The sequence below is a fragment of the Indicator indicator genome, chromosome Z (genome assembly GCF_027791375.1).
Source record: "Indicator indicator isolate 239-I01 chromosome Z, UM_Iind_1.1, whole genome shotgun sequence".
Taxonomy (NCBI): domain Eukaryota; kingdom Metazoa; phylum Chordata; class Aves; order Piciformes; family Indicatoridae; genus Indicator; species Indicator indicator.
In genome coordinates, this window is record NC_072053.1 from 53,323,470 (window position 1) to 53,345,589 (window position 22,120).

Consider the following 22,120-nt stretch of genomic DNA (forward strand, 5'->3'; position numbering starts at 1 on the left):
ACTTTCATGTACATTTTTCAGTGTAGAGAATTTTTATGTTTCTTCCCTAGTTGAAAGTCTTTGAAATGCCTCAGACCTCCTTCAAGTGAAAGTATCTCTTTCTCTACTATGCAGTAGGTTACAGGTGGATTTTTGTATTACTGACAGTCACAATCACTGTTTAACTTATTTAGGTGTGCAAAGATAAAACCATAATGCCAGCCATATTATCAAGATTACACATGGATTACCACCTACAATCAGCACTTCACACCCTAATGAGAATGAGAGATAATCTTGCATTGGCTAAAGTGCACTCAGTTCAGATTATCTGTTACATACAACTGAGTACTTTGCAAAAGAGAAAAGTACTCTTAGCTGCATTTGTAGATGAGAAAGGCAAAGTAAAGACCAGTAGACTTTCAAGGCTTCTTGTTAGCATTCCTCTATCTCCCTATCTTTTTATCCTTTTCAGTGACTGTCTTAATTTTCAGATGCCTCTTCACCATTGTCTTCAACTGCCTGGTGGAGGCTGTTGATTTTGTCTGGGAACACCTGAAAGCAACAGATGATACACTCAAAGATGAACCCTATATAGCACTGTGAAACAGAATCAGAGGCACCAAACAGGCAACAAATATGCCACCTAAATATTCTTGTATGCAAGAAACATCCTCATATGCTCTATGTATCTATTTTTTGATAACGTTTTTATGGAATGGAGACAGAATTGGGTGGGTGTCAAGAACTAAATGGTTATCCAGTCAGTGAGTGTATAGAGATTATGACCATAGTTTTATAGGTTTCCCCACAATGCACAAGGACACAGTCTTTATCCTCTAAATTTCTCTACTTTACTACAGGTAATGACAAATACCACAAAAATCACCACTAGCAAGTAAATTGCCACCAAAAAGAAAAAAAATAAAAATAACTTCTAGCAAGTATGATTAATGAAGTGAATATATATAGCTATTACAAATTAATTACAAATTAATGCCATCAATCAATAATATGCTATTAACCAATACTGTGTCAGCAGTCAATAATAGCATCAATCAATATATAGCAAAATTTAATAACACAACAACCCATTAGATATACACTATTACTGGTTACTGTGAACTTTTCATTAGTGAAGAAATACTAAAAATATAATAGAAAAACAGAGTACTTACATGATTTTATAGGATTGGTATCAAGTAAATTACATTTCAGATGGTGACAGACCATGCCAAAGGAGGATGCAAATTGATCCTAGAGGTGAATCCAACCATCCTAGTAGTGAAAGAACAGATTAAACTGAGCCCAAAAGTGGGCCCAAAAATAGGGACCAGTGAAATTAGAGTCTCACTTCAAAGGTGATCCATTGCACTGTGTTTGGAGTCAGCTGAAAGTCCTCAGTGAAGGCCCAAGGTCTCACAGAAAGTTCGTGTGGAGAATGCAACCTGTTTAGAAAGTTCTCAGGGGAAGAGGTTCCACTTTGGATAAAAATAATGTTCTTTTTATAGCATAGAGTCAAAACAGTACAGAACATCACCACTTTGAGCAGCCAGTAGATGCTGATAATTTTGATTTTTCACCTGTAACAGCTAATAGATGATGAAGTTCTTGTTCTTTGAGAGCAAATTTTATTTTCCAGACTGTTTTCCACCTTTTCAGATGATATGGTACCATTTCAGTCCCTTATTTTTGCACTTATCAATGATATCTCAAGCTATCTCTGCTTTCTATGTATCCTAGATGTATTTCCAAGATGCTAGCTGTCCTTTTCAAGGATGTTTTTGATTCACAGGTTCAGTTCCCAGGCTCACAGCTCTCAGTCTGGCAGCCATTTTCTGTCAGTATTTTTCAGCAGGCAGTAATTTTTTCTTCTAACCAGACTGCCCTTCTGGCTTCTCACATCAGTTTTAAGCACGAGTCTAGTTGCCAGTCTGATAGCAAACCTTACAACTCTCTTCCCAGAGTTAGAGTTTATTTTTTGTCAGATGTTTCTTACATATCTTGTGCATCCCACTTGGTAGAATTTTAAATGTATATTTTATTTTGGTCTCTGTCGTGTATCATGTGTGTTGTTACTTTGGCACTATAACATTTCCAGAGAAAAGGAAAAAAAAAAATTACAGAATTTCATAACTGTAAAGTGGAATTTTGCTTAATTAGAAGTCAATTTTGTTCAGATTCCAACTGGCTGCAGAAATAGATGAAACAGCACAAGGAAAAATATTTTGGAAGGCTGTAACAAATTGTCTGCTTTTCCATCAGATGTAATGGAAATTGAACAGTCTATGTGCATTACAGGCTTGAGATTTTTAAGATTCAAGGTAATATATCTCTGCTCAACTATTGTACATAGCCCAGTAACATTTAAAAAAATGAGGCAAGAGATACACCATAAGGCAGTAAGAATTGATCAGTCTCCACAACTTGACTGCAGATAGCAAATGTTGATTCACAGAATCACATAATGCTTGAGTTTGGAAGTCATTTTTGGTTTTCTTCTAGTCAAAACCCTGTTTAAAACAGGGTCTGCATGAGTAGCTTGGTTAGAGCCATGTCTAGTGTCATCTGAATACTTTTAAGGATAGAGATACTGCAGCCTCCATGGGAAATAAGCACCTGGCTTGGGAAAGATCTGTGCAGCTTTGGAAGACTCATCATGCTGTTTTCTGGAGGGCTGGAAGGAGTCCAGTTGATGAGCCTGATTGTTCTGACTCGATTGCCCGATTCCAGACTATTTCTTTTGTGAATTTTACCTCTCCTTTCCCCTACCCTTTTTTTTTTTTACCTTACCAGAACAAAAAAGCAAGAGGGAGGGAGGAATCTCAGTCTGTTACCATTTTGAGCTTTTAAACTCCAGCTAAAGTTCAAACCTATACATCAACTTTTAGATTCCTCTGGGGCGGGGGGATCCAAACACCTCCCTATCCAGTCTTTGATAGCACTTTCAGTGAAGTTATTCTAATAGTCAAACCTAGATCTTCCCTGGTGCAACCTGAAGCCATTTCCTCTCATTCTATCACTTGTTTCTAGGGATAAGAGACTGACACCCACCTCACCTTATTGCAGAGAGCAAAAAGGTCTCCTCTCAGGCTTCCTTTGCTTCAGACTAAACAATCCCAGTTCTCACAGCCACTCCTCATAAGACCCAAGACTTGGCCTTGTTGAATTTCCTACAATTGGCCTCAGATCATCAATCCAGCCTGTCCAGGTTCCTCTGTAAAGCCTGCCTGTTTTCAAGCAAATCAACAGTACCACCCACCTACAGACTTACTGAGGGGGCACTCAATCCCCTTGTCTGAATCACTGATGGAGACATTTTTTTAAATGGCCCCAATACTGAGCCCTGGGCAACAACACTTGTGACTGACCACCAAATGGTTTTAACTCCATTCACCACTGCTCTTTGGAACCAGCCATCCAGCCTGGTTTTACCCAGCAAAGCATCCACCCATCCAAGCCATGAGCCATGGGTTTCTCCAGGAGGATGCTGTGGGAAGCAGTGTCAGATTCTTTATTAAAGTCCAGGTAAACATTGTCCACAACCTTTCCCTCAGCCACTAAGCAGATCACCTTGTTGTAGAAGGAGATCATGTTTGTCAAGCAGGATTGTTCCCCTAATCCTGCTTCCAGTCCTTGCAGATAGGCTTCACATTTGCCAGTCTCCAGTCAGCTGGGACCTCCCCAGTTAGCCAGAACTGTGATCCAGTTTTTCTGCCTTGTTTTCTTCTCTCAGGATACTGAATAGCATTATCTCATAGACACTACAGCCAAGGATGCTCCCAGCATTTACACATCTGATCAGTTCTTCCATGTTGTAAGTAGATGATCCCCCCCGCCCCAATACTGGCTTCCAGATCACCTGTTAGGAAGTTGTCATCAATGCTGCCCAGAAATCTCCTGTCTGTTTGTATGCTGTTGCACTGTCCCTTCAGAAGACAGTAGAGGTGCCTTGTCCAACCACAATCAGGTGCTTGAAGTCCTCAGTGAGAACTGTGAGTGTGAGAATTCTCCTAGACATATTTGTAATAATGCATTCTAAAGTTATTTCCTTACATTTCTTGATAGTAAGGTAAAAAAACCTTGGGAATATGGGTTCCTCTGATCCTGGGACAAAAAATAAATTTCAGGGCAAAGGTAAGTAAATAGCACCAGTTTCATTCTTATGCTGAAATACTAGAGAAGTTCTCTGTAACCACCCTAGTTTGGGATATTTTGAAAAGACAAACTCATTATTTTATTCACTGCTTTCTGTGACACGTGCTTTGTTTTCTCACACTTATTCATTAAATAATCAGGAGCAAATTATTCCTTTCTTTAAGATTTCCACATAGATGTAGTAATTTTTCATTTAAGAATGAAAAGTGGAAAATACATAAAATTGCATTTTCTGATTTCTAGAAAGTAGTAACAGTTGCAAAGGGGTGGGAATTATCAAGGTAAAACCTGATTTGTGTGAGATGAGAGAATGTTTATTAAAACATGATTAAACAGCTATCGATCTTTTGCAGCCCCTAACTGTAAATCATGGGGCTGCTTGAGCAGGATCTGAGAATCAGAAATACTAGTGAGTTTTTGTTCATCAAAAATGTATGATTTGGCAACCATAATTTTAATAGAATTTTCTAAGTTAAAGGACAAGAAGTCTACTCTTGTTTTGAAGTCAGATATTGATAATACTCAGTGTGTCGGTGTGAGCTGAAATTCCCCCCCCACCAACAATAACCAGGCTAGCTCAGTCTGGAAGCAAATGAAAAGCTGTATTTACAAGCAGAGTCTAAAATCTACAATGAAATGCAATGAATATATACAAATATACAAAAATTCACAACATTCACAAATATATACAATCAACAGAAAAAGCACAATCGATCTCCCTTTGCTTCCCCCCAAGGGGACCCTCCCAAAGGGGCCTCTCTCTCCCAGGAGCTTCCCCCCCAGACCCCCCTGGACAGAGAAGCAGAGTTAGTTAAGCAGAAAGTTGTTAACTTAGCTGCCAAGGTCAGTGTGTTATCTTCAGCCAGAAGAGAAGAAGAAACAGCAGCCAGACAGCCCAGCAACTGCCCCCACTGCCGAACGCAGAATGTGCAGAATGCCCACTTTGTTTTGGGTAATAGTTCTTAAACATTTCTATCTATCCAATGGAAGTGTTTAGAACAATCGTTATTTTGCTTTCTTACACCCAATAGTGACTTATTTACATTCTTTCACTTTCTCTGTTCTGAATTTTGCAAGGAAAAATTAAAAAGACAGTTTCAAACCATCACAGTCCACCCCCTCTAAACAATTCCATTGGCTGCTACTATCATTTATCTAATCTAAAATAATATCTACAACAATAGGTGAATAAAGACCATATCCATTCCGGCTATCTCAGATGTAGATGATTCAAAAGAGTCAAATCACAGGAAAAACAGCAAACAGCTTGTTTCCTCGCAGATGGAGCGAAGGAAGGAACAGGGACTCTCAGGTGACTCAGGGCTCTCAGGGTTCGTGCACCATAGATCTCATGAACTCTCCTCTTGGGCACGATGCTGTATCTTGCGCAACACTCTGAATTTAACCTCTCTCAGCCAAAGTTAGATTTCTTTGTGGAATACACTGAATTTCACCATTTTCTTGCATCACCCAATAGGTGTGACCAGGACCTTCAGCAGAAACCACCCCTCGGACAGGTTTGGCCTCTCCTGAAGGAGAAAATACCCAAACAGTTTTGCCTAACAGATTCTTTTCTCTGATAACAGGAACTCTATCACCTTCTTCCTTTCGCAACAAATCTGATTGGGCAGGTCCAGCTCGATTCACTGAACCTCTACTATTCACCAACCAGGTTGCTTGTGCTAAATGTTTCTCCCAGTTTTTCAAAGATCCACCCCCCATGGCTTTGAGAGTGGTTTTCAGCAAACCGTTGTAGCGTTCGATCTTCCCTGCAGCTGGTGCATAGTAGGGAATGTGGAATATCCACTCGATGCCGTGCTCTTTGGCCCAGTTTTTTACAAGATTGTTCTTGAAATGAGTTCTATTGTCCGACTCAATCCTCTCTGGAGTTCCGTGTCTCCACAGGATTTGTCTCTCCAGACCAAGAATGGTGTTACGTGCAGTTGCATGAGGAACTGGATAAGTTTCCAGCCATCCAGTGCTTGCCTCTACCATAGTCAGCACATACTGCTTACCAGATCGAGAACGAGGTAGAGTGGTGTAGTCAATCTGCCAGGCTTCACCATACTTGTACTTGGACCATCGGTCACCGTACCACAAGGGTTTGATCCGCTTTGCCTGCTTAATAGCAGCACAAATGTCACAGTCATGGATGACTTGTGTGATAGCATCCATGGAAATGTCAATGGATCTGTCACGAGCCCATCGGTAGGTTGCATCTCTGCCTTGATGTCCTGACGAGTCATGGGCCCACCGAGCTAAGAACAGCTCACCTCGGTGTTTCCAGTCAAGATCAGGATCAGGATCAGAGTTTGTGTCCACCTGGGAAACTCTTGCAGCTAGATCTGCCTGATGGTTGTGTTGTTGTTCCTCAGTAGCTTTGCTCTTAGGAATGTGAGCATCGATGTGTCTCACTTTCACTGGGATTCTCTCAATGCGAGCAGCAATGTCTTGCCACAGATCTGCAGCCCAGATTGGCTTTCCTTTCCTCTGCCAGCCATTCTTCTTCCAGTCTTTCAGCCAACCCCACAAGGCATTGGCTACCATCCACGAGTCGGTGTAGAGATAAAGCTTTGGCCATCTCTCACGTTCAGCTATGTTAAGAGCTAGCTGGACAGCTTTTACCTCTGCGAATTGACTGGATTCTCCTTCTCCATCTCTCGCTTCTGCAACTCTGCGCGTTGGGCTCCACACTGCAGATTTCCATCTCCGCTTGTTCCCAACAAGACGACAGGAACCGTCTGTGAACAAAGCATATCTCTTTTCATCATCAGACAGATCACTGTAAGGAGGAGCTTCCTCTGCACGAGCTACTCTCTCCTCTGGAGGTTTTGCACAGCCTGTGCCTTCTGGCCAGTTTGTGATCACCTCCACCAAACCAGGCCTTTCGAGATTTCCCATTCGAGCTCTCTGTGTTATCAGAGCCATCCACTTAGACCAGGTAGCATCTGTTGCATGATGTGGTGAAGAACCTTTGCCTTTGAACATCCAATTCAGAACTGGCAATCTAGGAGCTAGAAGAAGTTGTGACTCAGTTCCGATCACTTCAGAAGCAGCTTTCACTCCTTCATAAGCAGCTAAAATCTCTTTCTCTGTTGGAGTGTAGTTTGCCTCTGAGCCTCTGTAGCCACGGCCCCAGAAACCAAGAGGACGTCCTCGTGTCTCCCCTGGAGCTCTTTGCCATAAGCACCAGGTTGGACCATTGTCACTCGCGGCTGTGTACAGAATGTTCTTAATGTCTGGACCAGTTCGGACAGGTCCCAGACCCATCGCTTGGACTACCTCTCGCTTGATCTGGTCAAAGGCTGCTTGTTGCTCAGGACCCCATTGCAAACTGTTTCTCTTTTGAGTCACATCATATAGAGGTTTCACAATCTGACTGTATCCAGGAATGTGCAGTCTCCAAAATCCCACTATGCCTAAGAAACGCAGAGTTTCTTTCTTGTTGATGGGATTTGCCATGGTGGAGACTCTGTTTATCACATCCATTGGGATGTGACGGCGACCATCTTGCCACCGCACTCCCAGAAACTGGATTTCTCTGGCAGGTCCTTTCACCTTGTCTCGCTTGATAGCGAAACCAGCTTGCAAGAGAATGTCAAGGATTTTGTTACCTTTCTCGAAGACTTCTTCAGCAGTCTCACCCCAGACGATGATGTCATCGATGAACTGAATGTGTTCTGGAGCTCCACCTTTCTCCAAAGCATCATGGATCACTGCATGGCAGATGGTTGAACTGTGAATCCACCCCTGGGGCAAACGATTGAATGTGTACTGAATGCCTCTCCAGGTGAAAGCAAACTGAGGCCTGCATTCCTCTGCTATGGGAATAGAGAAGAAAGCATTAGCAATGTCTATGGTAGCATACCATTTGGCCTGCTTGGATTCCAGCTCATATTGGAGTTCCATCATGTCTGGTACAGCTGCACTCATGGGTGGAGTTACTTCATTCAAGGCACGAAAATCAACTGTCAGACGCCACTCTCCATTCTGCTTTCTCACAGGCCAGATTGGACTGTTGAAAGGTGAATCAGTTTTGCTGATGACCTTCTGACTCTCCAACTGACGAATCAAGTTTTGAATGGGCACCAAAGAGTCACGGTTGGTTCTGTATTGTCTGTGATGCACAGTTTGAGAAGCAACCGGCAGCTTTACATCCTCTATCTCATGTTGTCCCACAACTGCAGATTCATCTGAAAGCTCAGGTCTGATAGACAACTTCAATTTTCCTCCATCAATTTCTACAGTTGCTATTCCAAAAGCCCATTTGTAACCCTTAGGGTCTTTAAAACGCCCTTCTCTCAGAAAGTCAATTCCCAAAATACAAGGTGCATTAGGACCTGTTACAATAGTATGTTTCTTCCACTGCTTCCCAGTTAAACTTATATCAACCTCTATCTCAAACAACTCTTGAGATCCACCAGTGACTCCCTGAATAGTTATAGATTCTCCCCCTTGATAATTTGATGGTATTATGGTGCACTGAGCTCCTGTGTCAACCAAGGCCCTGTACTTCTGAAATTTTGAAGTGCCAGGCCACTGGATGTACACATCCCAATAGATTCTGTTATCTCCATTATCCCTTACCTCCCCCTGGCGGAAGGCAGGGCACCCCTAATGGTGGGGATTACATCCACATGTACAGCTGGCACAACGCCTAGCACCAGAATTAGGATCAGCGTGGTTAACAAGCAGAACGTCCTGAAATTGCCCTAATTTTAATACCTGGCAGGCAAATCATCTCTGTAATACATGAACAAGTTACACAAAATAATAATGCTCTGGGAAAGAATTGGGATATACTAGAGTCACCAGTATTAGGTTCAGCCCATATGTTGCAGAAGCATAATAAATTGAAAGCAGTACGAAGCAACAAGTAAGATTAAGAAAAAGTTTTGAATTAAATTGTTTGCGTCTTTCTTTCTTTTGCCTAACGACTGCTATGATTTATGGAGTCACAAAGCAGCCTTGCTACAAAATATTTTTTTTTTAATCTGAGGCTTAAAGAAATGAGTCGTTTATCAGCCAAGAACTACTTGCAGAGCTACACATGTAAATTATTACCTGTGCAGTCTAAGCGTGCAGCTCATGATTGATTTTCAGTTCTGTATTTCTCTGTTGTGTAATTTTATGAATCACAGAAATATTCAGGTTGGAAAAGACCCTCAGGATCACCAAGTCCAACCAATAACCCTACTCTACAAGGTTCACCTCTAAACCATATCCCCACGCACCACATCCAAACAACCTTTAAACACATTTAGGGTTGGTGACTCAACCACCTCACTGAGTAGCACATTCCAATGCCTGACCACTCTTTTGTGAAAAATATTTTCCTAATGTCCAGTCTAAACCTACCCAGTTGCAGATTGAGGCAGTTCCTTCTTGTTCTATCACTAATTACCTGTGAGAAGAGACCAGCACTAAACTCTCTACAATATTGTTTCAGGTAGTTGTAGACAGCAATGAGGTCTCCCCTTAGCCTCCTCTTCTTCAAACTAAACAGCCCCAGCTCCTTCAGTCACTCTTCATAAGATTTATTCTCCAGGCCCTTCAGCAGCTTTGTGGTCCTTCTCTGCACTCACTCCAGAACCTCAACATCTCTCTTGTATTGAAGTGCCCCAAACTGAACACAATACTCGAGGTGTGGCCCCTCCAAAGTTGAGTACAAGAGGACAATCACCTCCCTACTCCTACTGAACACAGCATTTCTAATACAAGCCAGGATGCCATTGGCTTTTTTGGCCACCCAGGCACACTGCTTGCCCATATTCAGCTGCTTGTTGTTGATTAGAACCCCCAGGTCCCTTTCTGCCAGACAACTTTCCAGCCACACTTCCCTAAGCCTGCAGCATTGATTGGGGTTGTTGTGACCCAAGTGCAGGACCTGGCATTTGGCCTTGTTGAAGCTCATCCCATTACCATTTGCCCGTTGATCCAATCTATCCAATCTATCCTCTGTAGAGCCTCCCTACCCTCGACACTCCCACCTAACTTGGTGTCATCTGTGAATTTACTAATGGTGAACTCTAGCTCTGCATTAAGATCACAGAATCACAGTGTTACGGATTGCAAGGAACCTCGAAAGATCATCTAGTCCAACCCCTCTGCCAGAGCAGGATCACCTAGACTAGATCATATGGGAATGCATCTTGGCGGGTTTTGAATATCTCCAGAGAAGGTGATTCCACAAACCCCCTGGGCAGCCTGTTCCAGTGTTCTGTCTCCCTCACAGTGACGAAATATTTCCTCATTGATAAAGATGTAAACAGAAGTGGTCCTAAAACTGAACCCTGAGGAACACTACTTGTGACCAGCCACCAGTTCATCCAAACCATCACCAGACAGTTTTTTTCATGAGAATTCCATAGGAAAAAATGGCAAGGGCTTTACAAAAGTCCAGGTAGACAATATCCACAGCCTTTCCCTCACCCATTAGGCAGGTCATCTTGGCATAGAAGGAGATCAGGTTTATCCAAGCAGGACTTGCCTTTCATAAACGCACGCTGACTGGGCCTGATCCCCTGGTTGTCCTCCATACAGTGTGTAATGGCACTTCGGATGATCTGTTCCATGACCTTCCCTGATCTTTTTTTTGGCCTTTCTTGTAGGTGGGTCTCAGATTTGCCACCTTTGTTATGGAAAAATTATTTGATTTATAAACTATATCAGCAAATATTAATATAAATATTAACAACTTTTTATTAATATGAAAATCTTGCCAAAACATATTAAATAGGTTCAGTGTACAGTTGAAATATATATTTACACTGGGAATGTACAGTATCTAGGCACCTGTAACAATTTCAACAATTCTATGCAAACCGGTAGGAACATCAGGAAGAGAGAATCCCCGGGAGCGCAATGGCACTCGACCACAGCCAGGGGGAGACTCGACAAGAACTGTTAATCCAAAGAGGCAATGAATTGATTACTCACAGCTGATTCCACCCAAGTAGGCAGTGCTGCTGCTGTGTATTAGCTGTTGAGGCTTTGGGGTGCTCTCATGCGGCACTGGCATGGCAGGCTGCCAGCAAGAAGGGCCATGCGGTCTCAGGGTGGTTTGGTTTCAGCAGACAGCAGGCAGTTTTCAACGCGTTCTTCGTGACAGGCTCTTGCTTTGTCCTGGATAAACTGAGGCACGGCAAAATTCTAGTTGCAAGGGGAAGCAGGCCTGGCTCTGGCTCCTAAGCTCATGGCTTCTCTAGCTTGCTGTGTTGTAGGCTCATGGCTTTTATCCCAGGCTCTGGACCAGGTAACTTGAGGCAAGGCAGGGCAACTTGAGGCAGCTTCAAGCAAGATGGGTCCGAGAAGGCAATTCAAGCAAGGCTTAAGCAAGGCTTAAGCAAGGCAAGGTGACTAGAAATCGGCCTGTATGTATATCTTGCTGTTGATTCAATTGGGCCAATAGGGCAACTGAAGCCAGCACATAGTTACCCAATGAAAAAAGGTTCTGCTGGGCTGTGGCCATAAAAGGCAGAAACACAGGCTTGGTCAGGGAGGAGCAGTGGCCAGTACACCTGCTCTTACCCCAGAAGGAGAGTTGTTTACCAGACATGCATGGTCCTGCCCCCTTTGTTCCTTTTCCCGCATTACTCTGACTTTCTGCAGGAAGGAGAGGGTAGAGGGGGACCATGTCTGGGTTTTGTCTGGGCCTGTTTGGCCCTACCATGACAACCTTCCAGTCCACTGGGACTTCCCCAGATAGCCAGGATTTTGGGTAAATAATGGGAAGTGTAGAAGATGTTTGAAAAACCTTAAAAAGCATTTGGTGGTGCTGACTTGTAAAAGAAGTTGACTGCAGACATTTAAATAACCTAGTAAGCTGTCCACATAGGCTGATGCTGATAATAGAGATTTACAAAAGACAGGCTCTGAGAATTGCACATGTATTAGAACTGCATACATATGTGCTTTAGTTTCTGGTAATTGTGAAATGAAGGGGTAGGGCTGTATTTCAACACCAGCATAAACTTCTGCCTGTGAGACAAGCAAAAAACATTGGCTCAATATACATATTACTCTGTGGTAGGAGTTCTGTGCATGCATGGAAGTGGCTGAAGCAAGAGTATGCACACCAGCTCCTGACTGTTTGGAGGCCAGATTTATAGAGAAAGCCCAAGAGTTGTATTCATTGCCCAAATAACACACACTCAAATCTGTATGTTTACATCCATTCCTCCTTCTGTGACCCTTTTCATTGTATCACAGTCATGCATCATCCTGTTTTCCCTGAAATCCTTGCTCTTTCAGGGAAGAGTTGAAGAAAACAATGAGATACATGGAGTTGATTATTTAGCAGTTTAGTGTCTGCATTGTTAAATTTGTAAATATTTTACATTCATTAGATGCTATTTTGGTGTAACAATGAAATAAACACTATGTAAATCCAAACTTACTTTCTTTTTGTGATTCCATATTCCTTTCCTAATTAACAATCCATGTATCTATTGATATGTGCTGTGAAATGCTAGACAACTTCATTGCTGCAATGTTTTTTGGTTTTGTTTTTCTTTAAACCTTTGACATTTCTTAATGTTCCTTACTAATCTAAAGTCAGTAAAAATTACACAGAGCAAGCTACATTCTTATTGTATCAGATGGTTTTTAGTGTGGTCTTCCAAAGGCTGTTTTTACCTTGTTTTAATAGCCAAAGGGCCCAATCTCAATCAGGACCCAGCTGTGCTGAGCTGTGGAGGCACAGCAAAATTATCCTACATCTGAGGAACTGCAGTCCAAAGGAACTGAGGAAGACATAACTGAGATGAGGGATGGAGAGGAAATAGAGGGGCAGGGCCAATCTAACAGAAAGGTGAAGTTTTGCATGTTTAGAACTCAGTAATTTCATTGACTTCCAGAAAAGATTTGTGCAAGTGAAGCTGAAGCTGGCCATTTAGCTTCCAGGAATCTCTTGTATATTATCTTCAGGCTTGGCATTGTTTCATTCAATTATAGGATTTTTTTTTTTTTCTGCCACAAATAGAAAGGCATCTAGAATCTATAAGGGTGTTATAATTCACTACTAATGTTACCTGCTGTGAAGTTCTACCTACATGCTTTAAATCCTGCAGCTTGTCTTACTAGGAAAATCAAGAATAGAGCAAATAAGAAGAAAATGGTTCTGCGGGATACCTGTATATACAGAAAATATCTATTAAGTAACTTTTTATGAAAATAATTTTTAAATGTGTTATAATTAGTAATAATTAGTAAATTAATAGCTAAAATCATGCTAGATTTTTTGTGCATAACTCAAAATGAAAGCCATTATGTAGAAACATCAAAGGCTATTTTTTCCTTGAGTTCCTGCTTTACAAACCCTGTATATGTGTGCTTTGTGTTTAGATAAACAGCTTCAGCCACACTCGTCTATTTTTCTTCCAAAGAAAACTCAAGCCTTTCTTTCTTGTATTTTCATGCTTGTTATATAATTATAATTGCATGCTATCACATGCCTACAGATTTTTTTCCCCCTGTCATTTTCAGTGTTTTTAATGCACAAACCCAAAAGCTGCACTCTTTCAGTTTTAGCATTTAGGTTTAAATATGGTTTGGCTTAATTGAAAATGGGGTGGGTTTTTTGTTTGTGTTTTGTGGGGCTTTTTGTGTTGTTTTTGGTTTTGGTTTGGTTTGGTTTTTCTTTTACACCCCTCTGTTCTAAAAGCTCTCCTGGAAATCCTTACCAATGTAAGATACAGATGAAGTCTCCAATCCTCATATACATAGCAGCATGCAATGCAGTTCAGGAAAAGATCACCGTCTTATTTTTGTTTTGTATTTCACAAGAATAGATGTCTGTATGAAATTTCTTCTTTTCTTCTATAAATGTAGAATCTGCCTTATGACTACTCCATACCCAGAAGTTTTCATATTTCAATGGCAAAATGCTGGGTTAATCCTCAAGAGATTGTGACTTTGTCTCTCTAAATTTAACTTTGTCTCTCTAAATCCCAACTCATCTATGAGCAGCCCTTGTTGTCAAATGTCTTAGTATCTCATCAAGGGATGAAAGAAATTGTATGAAAGAGACAAGGAGCAAGGGCATTTGAATCACAGAATCATATAAAGATTTAGATTGGAAGAGACCTTTAATCATCCAGGATGTGATTGGTCTTCTGGGATGCAAGTGCATACTGTTGGCTCATGTCCAGCTTTTCAGCTATACCCACAAGTCCTTCTCATGAGGGCTGCTCTCTATCACATCCCTTCCTCAGCTTCTACTGATAATGAGGACTGTTGTGACGTGGTTGCAGGACCTTGCACATGGCCTTGTTGAACTGCATGAGGTTCACACAAGCCCACTTCTCAAGTTTACCCAGGTCCTTCTGGATGACATGCCTCTGTCATGTCAACCACACCATTCAGCTTGGTGTCATCAGCAGATTTGCTGAGGGTGCACTTGATCCCATTGTCTATAGCACTGGTCCCAATACAGACACCACTTTTCATCAGTTTCTCTCTAGCTATTGAAACTACTAACCTCTGGATGCAACCATCCAACAATTCATTATCCATTGAACAGTCCACTCATCAAATCCATATCTCTCCATTTTAGAGAGAATAATATTGTTGGGCATCATGTCGAAGACTTTACAGAAGTCCATACATATGACAGCCATAGCTGTTCCTTTTTTGCTTCATCATAAGTTGGTCAGTCAGGACTCGCACTTGGTAAAGCCACAACGGCTGTCTCAAATCACTTCCCTGTCATATATGAGCCTTAGCATAGCTTCTAGAAGGATCTGTTCCAGGATCTTCTGAGGTACAGAGGTGAGGCTGACAGGTTGGTAGTTCCCAGGATCCTCCTTTCTACCCTTTTAAAAAATGGATGTAATGTTTCCTTTCTTCCAGTCACCAGGGACTTCACCTGACTGCCAGGACTTTTCAAATATCCTGGTGAGTATCTTGGCAACAACAATTAATTCCCTCAGGACTCTGGGATGTATTTCATCAGGTCCCATAGACTTGTGTATGTTTAGGTTCCTCAGTTGGTCACAAACCTGATCTCTTACAGTGGGAAGGACTTTGTCCCCCTGGTTCTCATCTTGTGGTTCATCAACTCAGGAGCTCTGAGAAGACAAGCTGACACTGAAGATAAGCCAAAAAGTTGTTTAAATAAGCTGTTAAAGTCTGTACCTATCCTATCACAGCACATAAGTGTTTGAAATTCAGAACAGGAGGAAAGAGCAAGTCAGAGGAAAAGGATCCTTCAACACTACCTTATATTTTCCAGATTTCCTTGGCTATCAGGAACAGTAAAAATATGGATTTAAAAATGCAAACATAAACTAAACATAGCTTAACCCTAGCCAGTTAATTTTATTTTGTTCTTGTTGTATACTATGTTCCTTTTTTGTTCAAAACATGAAAAATGAAACAATTTTATATATTTTTCATAGGTGTGATTGTGTGGTTACCAGAATCCTCAAATTCTGTGTCTCTGAGCAGCAATTCTTTCTGTCTTTGGATCCAGAGATGATGTGAGTTCTTCTGTCTGACCCATTAAAGTGCTTGGGACTAGCTCCCAGTGCTGACATTACCTATTACCTGTAAATCAAGCTGGTAAGCCCAGGTTATCCCCAAGTTGCCATAACCCCTTCATTGTTTCAAACTCCCTTTCAGGACTCTTTGTCTTGGCTTGGTTTCTAATTTCAGTGTAGTAAATTAAGGATTGCAGGACACAGTCTTTTCTTTCTTTCTTCTTTTTTTTTTTTTTTCTTCAGCCGAAGGTAGCTTATGCAATCAGAATAACAAGACATGGTGTACTGCTAACTATTTAGCAGTTCTTGACACAGCAGGTATTTGGCAAAGCATCTGTCACTTTATCTGTCAAAACTTGCTTGGAGTGCCTGGCCACCAGTGACAGCTGGCTATAGAATTAACAGCATTCAAGGGAGGCGGAGAAAGAGATCACTACAAATTACTGTATGTTATCTGATCTGCCACCATTTGTAAACATTTTATTTTTACAAACAGGATTTGCTAGGACCCTGCTTCTCCTCTGTAACTTGTTATCCTCTGAAGAGACTCTGGGCTTTCTTTCACTGTTATTTTCAGAAAATATGCAAGTATGAATCAGTGTTGCTATTAAAATTCGATATGGTAGACACTAGTATTCTTCTAATGCTAACATAGCTGCCTAATTTCCAGAATTTGTAAAGCTCTGGTATTTCAGATACACAGTCCAGAGGCTTGCTCCAATATTTAGGCATCACTCCTTTTAACGAGTGTCAGGAAGTGAAGGTCTGAAGAGGTGGCTGGGGCTGCCTCTGCACAGCAAGGTGAGCCAGGAGCAAGTCATGACAGCACAGTTGGCAAAGGAGGTGGTCTTGCCAGTAAGGGCCCAGTCTTATGAAATAGTGCAAAAGGAGATTTTTTTTTTAGAATAATCATTCCTTCCCCTGGCTCTGCCTCATGTTTAGCCCATGGACTGTACAAATTAGAAAGATTGTGTTGGAGCATAAGATAAGGGTGCTACAAAAATGTCACTGGAATAAAGAGCCTCTCTTTCCATCTAGGAAGGATGAAGTTTTAAACATACTCAGAGAAGAAGATAATTTTTTTCTGCATGTCAAGGAGGGTCTTGGTTCATGCCTGAGCTTTGTATCTCTCTTTGAGTCATGCCTCTGTATAAACATGATATCAGACAGGAAAGAAGAGGAGGAACCTGTTTACAACTGGTTTCTAGTCTGAATACTGAAGAACATCTTTAGCTGGTCTGGGTGAGCTGGACACTGTTCAATAGATTTAGAAGTATATGCTTAGTTCCTACTGCTCTTTAAAGCTATTAAAAGAAATGTTGGATATAAATTTGTGTAATTAACGCAGTAGCTGTGTGTGTTCAGTTCTACAGGACAGAGGCAACGAGTTACTACAAACATAGTAAATAATTTCACTGCAGCCCTGAGAAAAAAATCTTGATTGTAAGAATTGCCTCAAGAGCATTCAACCCAAAATATATTTTATATATATATATATATATATATATATATATATATATTTACATCTGTAACTCAAGAAGTAGGTATCTCTGTAACTTAAGAACTAACTCAGATATCCATGACTGAGGTGAATCCATCCTTTTTTTAGAAAGAGAAATATTGCTATTTTGGCCTTATTTCCTTAATTGCTAAAGATAATTTGGTTTTGCTTCCACATTCATACTAAGCTCTATAGGTATTTGAGCAAAACTGTCCTATGCTTGTGCTTGATAAACCTTTATTACTGGTAACAGCAGATAGGTCTGCAAAAATCTGGAAAAAGCAGAGACATTTGTAGGTGTAGAAATAGCTAACATGAAGATAAAAAAACTAACATTTTTTTAAGTTAGGTGTCAGTTTAAGCTATGCAGCAGGACGTGCTACCCATAATGCAGATTTTTTTCTTTAGAATGGATATGAAGTTGATAATGGTGGCTCTGTACAACTATACATGCATTCCAAAAGTAACATGTGCATGTGTGGAACTGGAAAGGCTGGGTATCAGAAAATGGACACTACAGGCAGTGGAAATATGGAAATAGTCACAATATCATATTCAATTCCACTCTAAGATTTTCAATAAGGTTTTAATATCTTATAATAGAGTACGTTTACTCTAGCTAAGGAAGCCAGTAAGACAAGGTGTTTCTAAGTGATGTTGACTCTAAAGCTGTCTTCAAAACTTTTAAATCTAGAGTTCTAATTCTGGAGTAAATGCAGGTTTGTGGCCATGCTTGAGGATGCTACTGCTACGGTGGGCTACAGCAGGATGACCTCTCTGAACCCTTCAGATCCAGACTAGCCTGGTACTGTTCCAATCCTGGTCAAGGACTTTTGGAATGAATCTTGCTGCTGAAATTGCTAAGGATTAACAATCACATCTTCTTTTTCCTCTACCATAATTCTGTGATAGCAAAAAACCTCTGTTCAGCTTAGATGTTACTGTCTGATCATTTGTGGGTGGCTATTTCATAGTTGGGTCTTAATGTTGTTCAGATGTAAATTATGACTGCAATAACTGATTTCTGAAGTTCAATCAAAGACTATTGTGACATCTGCCTTTTAAATTAAAAAAAAAAATAATAAAAAGTGACCCTAACAGGACACTCACACCACATTTTTTAGGGAAGAGTTAGAATCTTCCACATGAAGGTCCACTCTTAAGCTTGCCAGAAGCTTAATTCTCAGCCAGGGCCTCTTTTATGGAAAGCAGAGGACTGAAGTTGCTGTGATAATAAGCTTACTCTAAAACATCTATTTTATTATTAATATACTTCTAATGGCAACTCTCTAATTGTTTTACTGATTGACTATGACTTAAGTTAATATTGAGATATTAAAACCTTGCCTTTAAATTTTTAACAAGAATAAAAATGTGCAGTGTGGACTTCGTTGAACTGTCTAGATCTGATGTGAAAACAAACTAACACTATTTCACACTTTTGTTTAAGTGTTTTATTGGAAGTCATAGATGCTTCTGATTCATATTTTTGTGATCACTGCTCCTAAGTACTCCAAATGCCAGTTAATACCCTCCAAATAAATCCCCAGCCAAACATCCCAAATCACAGCAGTGTGCCCAGGTAGCATGGAAGGCCAATGGCATCTTGGCTTGTATCAGGAATATTGTGGCCAGCAGGGCTAGGGATGTAATTCTGCCCCTGTACTCGGCACTGGTGAAGCCTCACCTCGAGTACTGTGTGCAGTTCTGGGCCCCTTACTTCAAGAAAGATATTGAGGTGCTGGAGGGGGTCCAGAGGAGAACAACGAGACTGGTGAAGGGTCTGGAGGGAAAGTCTTATGAGGAGAGGCTGACGGAGCCAGGTTGTTTAGCCTGGAGAAGAGGAGACTCAGGGGAGAACCTTATCACACCACCTAAAGGGGAAGTGGTAATAAGGTGGGGGTCAAGTTCTTCTCCCAGGCAGCTTGTGACAAGAGGAGAAGGCATGGCCTGATGCTGCACCAGGGGAGGTTAACTTTGGATATTAGGAAGCACTTCCTCATGGAAAGGGTAATCAGACACTGGAATGGACTGCCCAGGGAGGTGGTGGAGTTGCCATCCCTGAAGGTGTTTAAGGAAAGACTGGATGTGGCAGTTAGTGGCATGGTCTATTTGATGTGGTAGTGTTAGGTCATAGGCTGGACTTGATGATTTCAGAGGTCTATTCCAGCATCAATAATTCTGTGATTCTGTGAAATGGAACAAGAACACAGAAATATAAAGTATATTTGTTTCCACCATCTTTCTGCTTTTGTGTCTTGTAAAAAGCTGTAGTGAACTGGTGACATAAAAACCATAAAGATATTCTGGATGGATTATTAGTAATTTGAGAGCTCTGGGCATTTTTAGCTAAACTCATCAATTGGTGTTGACTTAAATGGTGAAGTGGGAAGGGGATTGCTGGGTAGTGTGAGTTTGACTTTTACCTATTTTATATTGTGTTACGATTGCACAGTTCAGAAAAAAAAATTAAAATCCACTTCTGTGTTTAAAGCATAACTTGAAATCCATTGTTTGGTTTTTGGTTTTGCCTTTTTTTTCCCATTTCAATTTTATCTGTCATATCTGATAAGTGTGAGGAATTCAGTATGGCTGAACAGTTAATTTTGACTCACTCAAGTGAACTACAGAGTCAACGGCTCTTTTGAAAATGTAAATAGCTTAAAACATTGTCTGTGACAGGAGTACCTCGTAGTTTATGAAACCTCTTTTTGCTGATTTTCTTCCAAATAAATATTATTGATTTTATATAATTCTCTATGTGCTTTCAAGAAAAGGCTATGCAGCTTCTCTTTTCTTTCTTTGAGCAACCATAGAAACCTAGGCCTTTAAGATACAGATCATGTGTTGTTTTAATTCTTCTGGTCTGGACCGCCATTGGGTGACAAATGAAGGCATGAACTCCATTGCCATAGAGCAATGAAATTCCAGGAATACAGAGTGCAGAGAATCTCAGAAGTCCTCTCAGAAGTGCTTTATTGCTGTTTTTTAGAATCTCTTGCATTAGAGTCTCAGAGTCTCACAAAAGAAGTCCCAGAAGCCTTTAGCAGATAAAGCAGCTAATGGAAGTCCTGAGCATATCCCTCTCAGCATCCCTACGCTGAAGCCCTAGCCAGAAAAAGTAGCTAACTAGCAGGAGCAGAAGTCCCTAGGAGCCCTACCCACCCCCCCCCCCCCCCCCCCCAATCTCACCTTACAGCTCAGAGTGGCTGTTTTTAACTCTTTGTTATGAATCCCCTAACCAGTAAAACCCAACCACATATATAAGCTAAAACCTCTTCCCAGTAAGAGGTGCCAGCATGTCAAGAAGGTGGCTTCTGCAGCATGTTCCAATCAAAGGGTGCCAACATGAGGATGTTCTTGGCACACATGGAATGTTACTGTTTTGCTCTATGCAGCAGTTATAAACGTTCCTAATCAGAATGTTTCTGTAATGCAGAAGCACCAGTTGTCCTTCACCATGCCACTGAATAAAGCTGTAAATCTATACACTTATCACTTCCTTCTATGATTATAGACAGAGGACCATGTCATATCTTACCCATTAACAGAATTATTGACTAGGCAAAGACAGTGAACAAAACCTAAATATCCTGTGCTTTGGCAATCAAATTTTCCTCTGTGCATTAGCTAGAACACAAGGTTGATCCAGGAAAATGCAGCAACTCATTTAATGAGATGCTTTAGTAAATTTACTCCCTAAAAGCAACTAAAGAAATTGGTTTATTGCCTCAAGAAATTAGAATCTCTGTCCAACTCGGAACATAGGATGACTTTCGGAAAAACAAACAAACCAAACCAACCAACCAACCAACCAACCAAAAAGCCCAACAAGAAAAAACAAACCAAAACCCAACAAAGTATTGCAGAGATCTAATAACTCTGACTATTGAGTGAAAACACCATTGTGAAAGGAAGTTATTTTTCTTTTCTTTCTTCTTTCCAGTTTGGCTGCAATGAGCAGTGTTCAGAGATCACAGACTGTTATACACTGCTGATGTGTGAAGCCAAACAAGGAGAGCTTCTGAGCCAGGACCTGCAGCAGCCTCCAAGCATGAGTCATAGTCACTGGAGTGTCTATTCTCTGCATCTTCTGGGAATCAGAGAGTCAAAAAAAGGGTTGTCACAGACATCAGCCCTACCAGGAAGCCCTGATCTAAACCAAGAAATGACAGACATCAGTAACTGAGTTGGAGCTGTGAACACTCAGCTGAGAAGAAATTGCAACTATTATTTATCCATTTGCTATTGCTGTTAAGTAAAATGCCTACAAATACAGAATAAAGGAATCAGTAGGAAAATATCAGCTGTGCTCAGCCTTATCCTGAAAAATGAATGAATGAACATATCACATTACAGAAGAGTGGGGATAGGAGAGGAGTGTGACTCCTATTTCTGGAGAGGGATTTGAGAGAGCTACTACCTCTTAGCATAATCTGGTGCAAGCTTACACATTCTACACCTTGCCACCAGGTACCTGTTGACATAGTCTCCACAATTTTTATCCTTGAAGACTGAACTTGTTTTGTTTAGTTAAGTTTTACACTACACCAGGAATCTCAATAGCATTCTTGCACTTTCCCTTAATAACGAGAGCTTGTATTTGTGCCAAGCAATTTGTGATATCGTTTGTAGGCATGGATGCTGTCCAGAATATGCTACACTAATGCCTCATCTCAAGAATACAAGTAGAACATTGACTTCCTTTTAATTAATGATGATGTCAGCTTTGTGTAGGAGGCCAGCTTGGAGCCTGTAAGCCAAACCTTCAGGTTTCTGACTCAGGAAAGAGGATCGCACCATGCACAGGCAAACAGTATTTGATACAGTTATAAAAATTTCCATGAGTTTGCTCTGTCTTGAGAGAAACCTGATCAACATTTATGGGAATTTTAATTTCCTCCTGTTACAAGGTTTGGTCTGAACAAGATAAGAGGAATGCTTTGCACACAAAGCATGGGAATGTGTCATTAGAAAACCTATTCTGCTGAATGAAACTTAA